Raw genomic sequence first — 11546 nt, 5'->3', positions numbered from 1 at the left:
GGTAGAAAACGTATGAAGATTTGTTACAAACCCAAAGAATAAGAACCCAAATAATAAGAATTTCATAAAAATAGAAGAGAAAATTTTATGGGAAGGAAATTAATGATGGAAAAATTAAATAAAGTTTCATAGAACTAAAGGACATGAGTCTCCAAGTGACTAGCATAGAGAAAGAAAAAAAATCCACATCTAGGAATATCACTGTGAAATTTCAAACATTAAAGATAAAGAGATAATCCATAAACAGTCCATGGATCAAGGTAGGGATGGAGGGAGCAGGTGCCTATAAAGAAATGGGAATGAGAATGGGTCCAACTTCTCAAAAGAAATCCTAGATGTCAAATGATGGCGGATCAATGTTTTAAAGGTTATGAAGGAAACACAAAAATCAGTTGCATTACCATACATTAACAATGAACAGTCTAAAAAAGAAATTTAAAAATATTTCATTTACAGTAACATTAAAAAGAATGAAATAGTCAAGAATAAACTTAACCACGGAGGCAAAAGACTTGTACACTAAAAGCTACAAAATGTTGCTAAAAGAAAGTAAAGAAAACACAAAAATGGAAAGACATATCTGTTCATGGATTAGAACACTTAATATTGGTAAGATGTCAATACTACTCAGAGCCATCTACAAATTCTGGGCAATCTATTAAAAATCCCAGCAGTGTTTTTGCAGAAATAGAAAACTTCATCCTATATTCAGGTAGAATTTTAGGGCATGCGGGAAAGCCAAAACAATCTTGAAAAGGTGTAACAAAGTTGGAGGAGGTCTCACACATCCTGATTTCAACACATACTACAAAGCTACGATAATCAAAACAGTGTGGCACTGATGTAAAGACAGACATTTAGACCAAAGAAACAGAACAGAGTCCAGAATTTTTTAAATGTCTCAGTAAAGTTATATAAATTGTACCTAAAAGTTTTGCGTATCTTTTGTTGTGTTCATTTCTACAATCTTTGATTTTTTAAAATTCTATTGTAAATGGCATTTTTGAGTTTCATTTCCTGGTCTTTGGTAATACATAGATATGTAATTAATTTTTATATTGATTTGTATTTATTAAACTTGATAAACTCTTAAATTCATTCAAATATTTTAGTGGTAGATACATTTGGGCTTTCTGTATTGACAAGCATGTTATTTGTAAATAATGACAGTTTTGCTTCTACCTTTCGAAACATTACAGTTTAGTGTTTCTTCTTCTTTTCTTATTGTACAGGCTAATACCTCCAGTAAAATGGTGAATGTAAATAGTTATATTGGACATGGACATCTTTGTTTTTTTTTTAAGGGAAGGATTTTAAGTTTTCAACATTTTGTACATGAATTTTACTAATCCTTTTGTAGATACTTTTTTAGCAGATTAAGCAAGTTTCCTTCAATTTATTTTCTGAAATAACAGCCCTTGTTTCTTCATTATTTTTAGTTCTGTGTTTTAACTTTTTTAACATATGAAACATAAATATTTTATATTCTGCATCTGATAATTCCAATATTTGCAGTAATTATTTTTCTGATTCTTCAATTTATGATTTTTGCTGACTACCTCAGGTGTTATTTCCCCATGTTTAGTGATTTTTCTTTCTTATTATGAATTCAGGCTCCATGAAACACTGCCTGCAGTAACATCTTTCAGCCTGAGTTTTAAGTATGATTTTCCATAAAGGAGGTGTGAAGGCTTCTGGTAGGCAGTGGGAGAATTACAACCCAAACGTCAACTTGAGTTTTAGGTACTATGGATTTTAGTCACATACTTTGTCATCTTAGGAATTCTTGGAGAGAATTTTATTTTCTTTCTGTACAGATCCAAAGTCAAGAGAGGTGAGTAGACCTCAGATGTACCCCTGGGTAACAATTTTTTTCTAGTTCACCCCTCAAGGGTCCTTGCTTTATGAAGGGGGTTCAAATGATTCCCTAACCTGATTGGGTAAGTTGACTTGTGCATGGACCTAGAAACTCAACTTCAGGACCCCTAGGGATTGGAGTATGTCTTTAAGGCCAAATGGGGTTCTTGGTTACATTTTCTCTTATGGATTTGTAAATATTGTTTCCAGCATTGGAGAAAGTCTCTTTCTCTTAAGTTCAGAATGCTTTAAAATTTTAAGTAAGTTATCAAGCCATTTGTTTCCCTGGACCCGGAGGGACTTTATATGGATAACTAGACATGAACCACCACCCCACCCCCCACCCCCTGCCCCACAGAGCATCTTCCTTAAAGCAGTTATTACAAATATAATAAGGAACTGAGTATTTAAATAATTAATGACTGTGTACCTTTTTAGGATATAAGCTCCTGAAGGATAGAGTCTATGTTCGCTTTTTGGGGCCATATTTCTATCACCTCACACAATATTTTTCAGACAGTAGGCAGTGAATAAATGTTTTTAGATGGATGAATGAATTAAATTATTGTATGGGAAATGCTGAGTTAAAAGTTAAAACAATTTCATCACTGAAGATCTTCTGTGCACCTTAATATGTGGTCAAATATTGCTCATCACTGAAAATAAGATCAAAGATATACAATATTTTTAGGTAAAATTTATAAAAGCATATTGAGATATTTTAAAAATATGATTGATTTTTAAAATATTTTGCATTCCAACAGAATACATATGTAGTTTGAGCATGGCCCAAGGATCACTAATTTTCAAAGTTAAGATAAAACGATACCATTTATCGCATACAGTGACAGAGATCCTATCATGAGTAAGACAAGATAGTAATAAAGAAAAGAAGGAATTGGGTCATGAATAGAATTTGGAATTTCACAGTTTACAATAGAACATAATGAAGGTAGAACTTGGCCCACTGGTTGTCTTTGGTGGTATGATTATGGAGGATACATATAATTTTATTTCAGATTTCATCTGTCAAATCATTTAAGTATGTATGTTAGTGCTATTTAAAATGAAATCACTTGGTCATTTTATTTTTCTCCAGAAAACAGTACACTGTGCCACCTTCATATGTGTATATATATTTACATATAGGTATATGTATATATACTGATATATGTATATATGCATGTATTTATATGTATGTATGTATATATGCATATGTATATATGCATATGTATATATATATGTATGTATTATTTTTTAACTCTAAAAAGGTTCTTCAATCTCTTTTGTGGATGTGTTTTATTATTTCACATGTTTTGGTCAGGAAGTGCTTATGTAACTTATGAAAATCCTTCTTGGTATAATGGTAAACAATTTTATCCTTATCTACTAGAATTGGAGAATAATCCCTCAATAGGAATAGTGAACATATTTCTATATGATATAAAGCCGTGATAGAATGGAAAAATATATTTTGATATTGCATTCTTTGGGTCAGAAAATCTCAATTCCTATAGCCTGTCTTCCTGCATTTAGTTTATTTTAACAAACACTTCTTGAGGACATTTTCTGTGCCAGGAAGGGTGCTACTTGCTGCAGAAAAACATATAAATAAGTTACAATCTCTGTGTTAATTGAAACAAATAATTTCAACAAAATATGTATGAACAAAGCTTGAGATTACAAGAAAGATTTCTTGGTTTCCTGCTAGGCTGAGGGCACGTAGTCATATAAATTTCATAGCCATACTAGGAAATACTTTAGCTATTTTACATGGCTCTGAATGTATGACTCAGATTCAAATTCTTATTGCCATTCAGATCCTAAGAATAGGAATACAGTTTTGTTACTATTTACCTTTTCCACTTATGACTTCTTTGCAGTAGCAAGTTGACTAAAGGAAAGGGAATCCACATCTGACTCTCTAGTTTGGAAGATGCATTTCTGAAAATGGGAACACCACCTGAATTAGTGCTGTGTAATATTATTATAGTCCAGTCGGAGTGGAGCTGTGTTCTCAGAACTATTTTTTCAAGTTATCTTTCATTCTCCTTAAGACTCTGTAATGTCATGCCCTGCCTCCATCACTGGTTTCTTCCACCTCCATTCATACAATTGCCGATCAGCTTCCCAGCGGGTAGCAAAGCTTATGATGTCTTCATAATGTCAGACAATATCCACCTATCTCTATGCGCTGGCTGATCTTTACCATCTGTTTCCATGACAACTGCCTTATAGGCTGTTCCATGTACCATAAAATCAGCATTTTAATATCCAGCATTATATGGTCCCCTTATTGATTTGGGTCAGGTATACCAATATCACTTACACAGCTTTGGTCAGCCATTGTAGGTTCAAAACAGTATAAGAGAACACAAAACAAAGAGGGGTTGCAGTGCAGTTAAGTGACATGTTGCAGAAAAGACTTGATTCTTGACCAAATGGTAGAATGTTCTTTGATTGAATGAGGAAAAAAATTATAGTACTCAGAACATGTGAAAAAAACTGCACTGTAATGAAAATAAATATATTTAAAGTATTAAAAGAACAAATAGAATTATAAGTCAGCATTGCATGGAGAGTAGGGTAACTGAGGTGTATCTGTGTATTTTTGATTCATTGTAGTTGATTTACAATATTATGTTTTAAGTGTACAACACAGTAATTTGATATTTTGCATAGATTATACTCCATACAAAGTTATTATAAAATGTTGACTATATTCCCTATGCTGTGCATTACATCCTTGTAACTTATTTATGTTTTACACTGTAGTTTATGGCTCTTAATCCTTATCACCTATTTTATACCTCCCCTAACCCCTCTCCCCTCTTGTGACCACTATTTTGTTCTTTGTATCTATGACTCTCTTTCTCTTTTGTTATGTTTTTTCATTTGTTTTGCTTTTTAGATTCCACATATAAGTGAAATCATTAGTATTTGTCTTTCTCTGTATGACTTATCTCACTTAGCATAATGTCCTCTAGGTCTATCCCTATTGCTGGAAATGGCAAAATTTTATTCTTTTTTATGGCTAAGTAATATTCCATTGTGTGTACATGTGCGTGTGTGTGTATGTGTGTGTGTGTATCCCACATCTTCTTTATTCATTCGTTTCTTTCTTATGGCTGAATAATATTCCATTGTGTGTGTATGTGTGACATAATTGTTTATTCATCATCCAATGATGAATACTTAGGTAGTTCCTATATCTGGGCTGTTGTAAATAATGCTACTATGAACGTTGGGGTGCACATATCTTTTTGAATGAGTATTTCCTTTTTCTTTGGATAACTAACCAGAGGTGGAGTTGCTGGATCATATGATAGTACTATTTTTAATTTTTTGAGGAATTACCACAGTGGCTATACCAATTTACATTGCCGCCAAGTGTACTAAGGTTCCCTTTTCTCCACATCCTCACCAACACTTGTTATTTCTTGTCTTTTTGACAGTAGACCTTCTGAGAGGTGTTAGGTGATGTTTCATTGTGGATTTGATTTGCATTTCCCTGATGATTAGCAATGTTGAGCATCTTTTCAAGTGCCTGTTGATCATCTGTATGTCTTATTTGGAAAAAATGCCTATTCAGGTCCTCTGCCCATATTTTAATTAGGTTTAATTTTTTGATTTTGAGTTGTATGAGTTCTTTAGATATTTTGCCTATTAACCCTTATGGAAAACATTGTTTGCAAGTATCTTCTATTCAGTAGGTTGCCTTTTTATTTTGTTGATGGTTTCCTTCTCTGTGCAAAAGCTTTTAAGTTTGATTAGGTTCCATTTTTTTTTCTTTTGTTTCCCTTGCCTGAGGAGATGAATCCAAAACAATACTGCTAATGCCAATATCAAAGAGCATACAGCTTATGTTTTCTTCTAGGATTTTTATGATTTCAGGTCTAACATTTAGGTCTTTAATCAATTTTGAGTTTGTATTTGTATATGGTGTGAGAAAGTATTCTAGTTTCATTCTTTTACATGTAGCTGTCCAGTTTTTCTAACATCACTCATTGAAGAGACTGTCTTTTTCCCATGGTATACTCTTGCCTCCTTTGTCATAAATTAATTGACCATATATGCCTGAGTTTATTTCTGGACTCTCTATTCTGTTCCATTCATATATGTGTCTGTTTTTGTGCCAGTATGTGTCTCTTTTGATGACTATAGCTTTGTAGTATAGTCTCAAGTCAGGGAGCATGAAACCTCCAGCTTTGTTCTTCTTCCTCAAGGCAGCTGTGGCTATTACAGTTCTTTTGTGATTCCATACAAATTTTAGGATTATTTTTTCTAATTCTGTGAAAAATGTTATTGGTATTTTGATAGGGATTGCATTAAATCTGTAGATTGCTTTGGATAGCATGGACATTTTAACAATATTTGTTCTTCCAATCCATGAACATGGATATCTTTACATTTATTTGTATCATCTTCGATTTTCTTCATTAATGTCATAGTTTCCAGAGTGCATGTCTTTCACCTCCTTGGTTAAATTTATTCCTAGGTATTTTATTCCTTTTGATTCAATTATAAATGGAATCATTTACTTGATTTCTATTTCTGATAGTTCATTATTTGTATATAGAAATGCAACAGATTTCTGTATATTGATCTTATATCCTGCAACTTTACTGAATTCATTTATTAGTTATAATAGTTTTTTTGTGGAGTCTTAGGGTTTTCTATATATAGTATTATGTCATCTGCAAACAGTGACAGTTTTACTTCTTTCCTTCCAATTTGGATGACTTTTATTTATTTTCCTTGTCTGATTGCTGTGTCTAGGACTTCCAATACTATGGTAAATAAAAGTAGTGAGTGGATATCCTGGTCTTATTCTCCATCTTAGAGGAAAATTTTCAGCTTTTCACCATTGAGTATGATATTACCTGTAGGTTTTTCATAAATGGCCTTTATTATGTTGAGGTATGTTCCCCCTATACCAACTTCCTTGAGAGTTTTTGTCATGAATAGATGTTGAATTTTGCCAAATGCTTCTTCTGCATCTATTGAGATCATCATGTGATTTTTATGTGTATTTTATTTGGATTCAGGAACAAGAGGATTGACAACTCACCATGCACCAAGTCACAGCACGGGTGCTCATTTTTTTACTCTTCACCAAATTCTGCAGTAGATTCTTTATTTCTAAAGGAGCAATACTAATAATCAAAGAGATTACAAAGCTCACCCAAGGTTATGTTCTTAGCAGGTAAAAAAAAAAAATTAAGATTCACATTCAGGTCTGTTCACTCCCCAAGGACATGCTCTCTCCTGTAGCCTGCAATGCTTCCCAGTTATTAGGATTGTGAAATAAAATTATTATGGGCACAATTTAGGTGAGCTTGACTCATCATGAGTGCTTAACAAATGCTAAATGTTATATGTTGTTGTTTTTATATTGTGTTATCATACAGTTAGGGTTTTCTAGTGGAAGAGAAGGAACAGCAAAGAGTCGGCAGGATCACCTTCACTAGTTGGTGTGTATATCCAGTGTTTCTCACAGCGTATAAAGTACTTAGAGCAGTACATTTCAAAATATAAAGGGCATAAGAATCACCTGGGGATTTTCTAAAAATAAAGTTTCTGATTTGGTAGGTCTAGGGAGGGTCCCAAGATACTGCATTTCTAACAAAGCTCAGGGACAATGCTGATGCTGCTGGTACATGGATCACACTTGGAGTAGTGAAAGCCTAAACACCTACATAAAAGTCACCTCGTGCATTTATTTAAAATGCAATTACTGTGCCATAGTTACTGAATTAAAATTCTTGAGTGTGAAACTTGATAATTTGAATTGTCTACACAATCTTAGGTTCTTTTTCACACTAAAATTTAAGAACTATTTGTGTAGTCAAAGGCTCAATGGTTTCTGTTATACTGTACTATTGTGAGAGAACAGAAATGTTAACTTTTGTTCTCATATGCTGATAAGTTTCATATTTTAATTTATTGGAAGATTTGCCAGGCTTATCTTGTGATTATTCTATAATGTGATTTCAGGAATCAAAAATCTACTTATTAGTGTGTAGTTTGGGCTACTTCAGTGTCCTCTGATTCATTCTGTTTCTGCTCAGTGTTAAGAGTGAGGCTGGAATGTGAATTGGTACAGCCACTATGGAGAACAGTATGGAGGTTCCTTAAAAAACTACAAATAGAACTACCATATGATCCAGCAATCCCACTACTGGGCATATACCCTGAGAAAACCATAATTCAAAAAGAGTCATGTACCAAAATGTTCATTGCAGCTCTATTTACAATAGCCCGGAGATGGAAACAACCTAAGTGCCCATCATCGGATGAATGGATAAAGAAGATGTGGCACATATATACAATGGAATATTACTCAGCCATAAAAAGAAATGAAATTGAGTTATTTGTAGTGAGGTGGATGGACCTAGAGTCTGTCATACAGAGTGAAGTAAGTCAGAAAGAGAAAGACAAATACCACATGCTAACACATATATATTGAATCTAAGAAAATAAAAAAAGTCATGAAGAACCTAGGGATAAGACAGGAATAAAGACACAGACCTACTAGAGAATGGACTTGAGGATATGGGGAGGGGGAAGGGTAAACTGGGACAAAGTGAGAGAGTGACATGGACATATATACACTACCAAACGTAAAATAGATAGCTAGTGAGAAGCAGCCGCATAGCACAGGGTGATCAGCTCGGTGCTTTGTGACCACCTAGTGGGGGGATAGGGATGGGGGGAGGGAGGGAGATGCAAGAGGGAAGAGATACGGGAACATATGTATATGTATAACTGATTCACTTTGTTATAAAGCAGAAACTAACACACCATTGTAAAGCAATTATACTCCAATAAAGATGTAAAAAAAAAAAAAAAAAGAGTGAGGCTCCTAAAAGGGAACCCTCCTACATTGTTGATGGGAATGTAACTTGGTGCAAGACTGTGGAAAACAGTGTGGTGGTTCCTCTTAAAACTAAAAATAGAGCTACCATATGATCCAGGAATCCTGCTCCTGGGCATGTATCTGGAGAAAACTATAATTCAAAAAGATACATGCACCCCAATGTTCATTGCAGCACTATTTACAATAGCCAAGACATGGAAACAACCTAACTGTCCATCAACAGATGAATGGATAAAGAAGATGTGGTATATAGATACAAAGGAATACTACTCAACCATAAAAATTTCAAAATAATGCCATTTGCAGCAACAGGGATGAACCTAAAGATTATCATATTAAGTGAAGTAAGTCAGAAAGAGAAAGACAATACCATATGATATCACTTATATGTGGAATCTAAAATATGACACAAATGAACTTATCTACAAAACAGACTCACAGACATAGAGAACAGACATGTGGTTGCCAAGGGAGGGTTGGGAGAGGGATGGAATGGGAGTTTGGGATTAGCAGATGCAAACTAGTATATATAGAATGAATAAATAACAAGGTCCTACTCTATAGCACAGGGAATTATACTCAATATCCTGTGATAAACCATAATGGAAAAGAATATAAAAAAGAATGTGTATATATATATATATATATATATATATATATATATATATATATATATATATGTATAACTGAATCACTCTGCTGTACAGCAGAAATTAACACAACATTGTAAATAAACTATACTTCAATTTTAAAAAAGAGTGAGGCTCCTCTTCCTTCATATTTTATACTCTTCCTTCATGATGATAATTCCATAAAGAGATGAATCTAAATGGAGTTATTCCAGCTTTCTTTCCTGAGGTGAGCCTTCTCCCTAGAGTTTATGGTGTATGTACTCGTGAGTATCGTATCTTGGGATTAGGCTGAAGAATTAGCCACCCTGTGCAGTGTCACAAAGAAAACACAAGCCAGGGAGGGGAGGAGAGACATAAAAACCAGAGGCCCTCAAACAAAAGGACAGAAAGGACAGAATACAGAAGGATGTTCATGAGTATTAAGAAGTTAGTTTTGTGTTTCAAAGTAGAGCTCATGAAGAAGCTGTCTTAAACAGTAATTTGACAAATTTTAATTCAGCTAATGCTTACTGACTGAGAACTTGCATGTGTCATGTGCTAGACGGCAGAGGAAGACAGATAAAAGGATACAACCCTTTTCCTTGTGGTAATTTCAATTTAGCAGGAGAGGATGGTGTGACCTAATAGAGGAAAATTAAATATGTATTCCTGGTGAGAAGAAAGTGAATGAGTCATTTTCTTCCAGGTATTTTCCACACCTTTCCAGGTCATTTTTAAAAATTCAGTGAGGAAAACCTATATCCACAAAAGTTTTTAATAATATACAATGACTGAAAATAATCCAGATACCCATGAACAAGTAAATGAATAAGCAAACTGTGACACAGTGGACCACTCCTCAGCCATAAAAAGAATGAACAAAAGATATGTGTAAAACATGGATGAATCTCAGAAACATTATGTTAGAGAATGAAGCCAGATATAAAACATTGCATATTGTATGACTCACTGTACATAAAGTTCAAGAGAAGCTAAGACTAATCTATGGTGTTAGAAATTAGAACACTGATCATTTATGTTGATGGAGGTTGGCTGGAAAGAGCATGTAGGAACTGTCTGGAGTGATGAAAAAGCCTTCATTTTGATAAAGGTGGTAGTTACCAGAGTATATACATTTACTAAAATTCATTTAAGATTTGTACATTTCACTACATGTAGATTTTATCCTTCCCAAATGAAAAACGTGTAGTTACGTTTGTTAGGGATTGGCAAGTTTGCTTTTGAATTTGAATTTATCGGCAGATTTTCTTGAACCTTTTTTTTTTTTTTTTTTTTTTTTTTGTGGTACGCGGGCCTCTCACCGCTGTAGCCTCTCCCATTGTGGAGCACAGGCTCCGGACGCGCAGGCTCAGCGGCCATGGCTCACGGGTCCAGCCGCTCCGCGGCAGGTGGGATCTTCCCGGACAGGGGCACGAACCCTTGTCCCCTGCATCGGCAGGCGGACTCTCAACCACTGCACCACCAGGGAAGCCCTGAACCTATTTTTTTAAAAAATAATAGAAAACAACAGATCAGGGACCTATTCCCCTCCTATGTTACAAGTCACACCTTTAGTTCTTTCATTGTAATTTCTTCCTCACAGAGTTATTTAAATAATTACATGATATAATGTCTATAAAGCACCTAATGAAATATGTACTTAATAATGATTAGCTACTATTACCATTGCAATAGGGATTTATATATAATGTTCATAAAGCAGGGAAGAGGCAGGTAGAGTTTACCTTTCAGAAGATCAAATGACTGATGTATGGAGATAGTAAGGCAGCCATTATACAAGGGGTGGGGGTTAAATTGTTAATTTGTGAGCAATTGAAAGGTCAAGACAGGGAATTTTCATTTGATTTGAGAAACAGTTGAAACTATTAGTTCACAGAAGTAGATTAAGGCAATAGTGCATATAAAGTATGGTTCTGATTGTGTAAGGAAATTTTAATATTATCCTGACTAGGTAAGACCTTGTGCCTTATAGATAGCAGGATGATTGATCAAAGAAAGACCTAGGAGGAAAAGAAGGTGTGTAGAAAATGATTTGAAATTAAAAGTTTTCCTCTTTTACTGTGGGTCTGAAAAAGAAGCTACCCTTCTATGAAATGTATCAATAGTATGTGAGAAGTGGCAGCAGGTGATAGTAAAAAAAAAGACATGAAAAATCCAAAAGGAGGGAGAATGCCAAG

Source organism: Delphinus delphis, chromosome 4 (assembly GCF_949987515.2).
Source record: "Delphinus delphis chromosome 4, mDelDel1.2, whole genome shotgun sequence".
Lineage (NCBI taxonomy): Eukaryota > Metazoa > Chordata > Mammalia > Artiodactyla > Delphinidae > Delphinus > Delphinus delphis.
This window is presented reverse-complemented; position numbering follows the sequence as displayed.